The 2,500-nt window shown below is 43.6% G+C and overlaps 1 pseudogene; it reads left to right on the top strand.

Moving 5' to 3' along the window:
- The window catches only part of LOC119573033, a 2,477-nt pseudogene extending 371 nt beyond the window's left edge, over nt 1–2,106 (top strand).
- The last annotated feature ends 394 nt before the right edge of the window (nt 2,107–2,500 follow it).

Here is a 2,500-nt window from a genome sequence, read left to right as displayed (position 1 = left end):
ATTTTTGCTTCATACGCGTTAGAAACTTCAATTAGACTTATATAACGTGTGACCCTTTACTAAAGTCAGCATCAGCGTCAGCCAACCTTGACTAATGAGCGTGGAAATCGCATCTCAATTCATTAAAGTGTGAAGCTCTTGCGAGTGCGTGCGAAAAGGAATAGAAACCTAAGTACCCGTGTTGTGAAAATCATGAGATGTTCCCTCACAATTAAATATTACCATGATACTAAAATGCAGTCGTATAAGTGATATCTTTTAGCGTGTTATTTGCATAAAGTGCTTGATTGATATAAGTGCCTGTAAGTTGTGGATACAATTAAATAACCATGAGCTCCTTTGTTTCTTAGCCATTACTTACTTTTAATTAATGAACGCATGAGAAAATCTATAAGAATTGCAAACTCATAACAATAAACTACGAGAACATGGACTAAAGCAGTTTAGCCTAATATAATTTCAATATATATCACGTTTATATTTTCGCGAAAATATGAGCTGAATATTTTCGAGTGGGAAGCCATCTTTTCTCCATATCCATCACTCACTCGGAATCATTGTCCTGTATCTATAGTTTCTGTACACCAATTAAGTCTCGCTGCTCATTTGGGCGACAAAGTCCTCTCGGGTCAGCCCACACCGCATGGAGAAGTTGCACAGATAGAGGGGCGCGTGATTGGACTTTATTCCCAAATGAGTGATCGAGACGCGGGTCTTCCAATCACCGCTGCTCTAATCTGTGGAATTTCTCTTTGCAGGATGTGGCGCTTCACGGCGACGTTACTGCTGCTGGCTCTGGCCTCGGCCGAACCCCAGGGATACAATTACCCGGAACCCGACAACCAATACCTTCCTCCTGCAAAATGCAACCTTCCTCCTGTCACTTCCGTCGTCTACAACACTCAGCTTCAGACCTCGGTCCGCCTCCAGACCGTCAATCAATCAACACTCAATCACAACCACGACCATTGTCAGGCAACAGGTGGTACCAACCACACTTTTCCAGACTCGTGTTCAAACGCAGGTCCAGTATCAGACCAGCGTTGTTCGACAAACAACTATTCGTGCTATTGACAGGTTTGTCACCCAGACCGTTCCAAGCCCACCTCTTGTGCAAACTCGTTTCGTCACTTCAACCCGTGTGGTGCCACAAGTCAACTACGTCACACGTACACAGGTGCAGACACAGGTTGTTCCTGTCCAAGTAACCAGCACTCAGATCAGAACTGTTATCCAGACTCTTACTAATTACCAGACACAGGAGCGTCAAGCTACCCGTGTCGTCACTGTCCCAGGCCGTGATGTTGTACAAACTCGTGTTCAGACTGTTGTTCAGACCTCCATTGTAAGGAGCCAACAGCCAGCTATCACCCGTTTTGTAACATCCACACGTGTCCAACAGCTACTAAGGACATCTATCGTCCGTGGACAGGACGTTCTAAAACTACTGTTGCTCAGCGTCAACAAATCATTCCTTTCACATCTGTTAACACTCGTTACCAGAATGTCGTTGCTACTCGTCAACAGCTGGTGACGAGAACCAATGTTGCTACTCAGACACGTATCCTCACACAGGTAGTGTCCCAAGAAGTGGTGCGTACACAGCTGGTTCCCACCACCATCTACACTACTCTCTTCGAGACAAGGGTTCAGCCATTCACACAGGTGCAGACAGTTGTCAGGACCCAATACGTCACACCGGTCCCCGTTGTACAAACCCGTCAGGAAGTCAGAACCTCTGTGCTCCAAGTACCCGGTCAAGACCGCGTCGTTAACCGGGAGCTGGTGCAGACCCAACAAAGACAAGAGCTCGTGTACCGCACAGTCAACCAGGCTCGCCAAGTTACCGTCACTAAAACTATTACTTCCTCTTGTGGTTATAATTATGATGCCCCGGCTGTTCCCTTCAGTTTCTAAAATAAAAATAATAATAATGAAAATAAATAAAATAAAAAGGGAAGAGAAAAATACTTCGTGCTACGATTACATCATCTTAGTTCTCATCAAAGTTACGCACGATAAAATAAAAAACAAAGCTTTCTCAGCAAATCTTTTCCCAGTGAAATCTGTATGAATGCAAATGTGAAATACACATCGATATTCCTATGCAAAACTTTTATTACTACCTCTATATAAAATACACTTTATATATAAAATGCTCTTCAAAGTAAGTATCGCATATCACATTTCATTATTAATTCCGTATTTATGACATTTCACTACTGTCTTCATAATATCTATCCATACGTCTTAGTTCTAAGCAAATCATTAATTATATAAATTATTCTTTAGGATATGCCATGCCATGTCAATTTACTCATCAACTTGTGTAAAAATAGCATTGTGTTTTATAGGATGAGGACGCTGCTGCTCGCCCTGCTGGTCGGCTGCGCCTTCGGAGCGTCCGTCGAGAGGCCTCGCCGTCAGATCTTCGGAGCTCGCATTAACCTCGAGTCCTCTTATTTGCCGCCAAAGGAAGAAGCCCAATGCAAGCCATCTG

The sequence above is a fragment of the Penaeus monodon genome, chromosome 5 (genome assembly GCF_015228065.2).
Source record: "Penaeus monodon isolate SGIC_2016 chromosome 5, NSTDA_Pmon_1, whole genome shotgun sequence".
NCBI classification, from domain to species: domain Eukaryota; kingdom Metazoa; phylum Arthropoda; class Malacostraca; order Decapoda; family Penaeidae; genus Penaeus; species Penaeus monodon.
The sequence above is the reverse complement of the archived record's forward strand: the minus strand, read 5'-3'. Positions and strand labels throughout refer to the sequence as shown.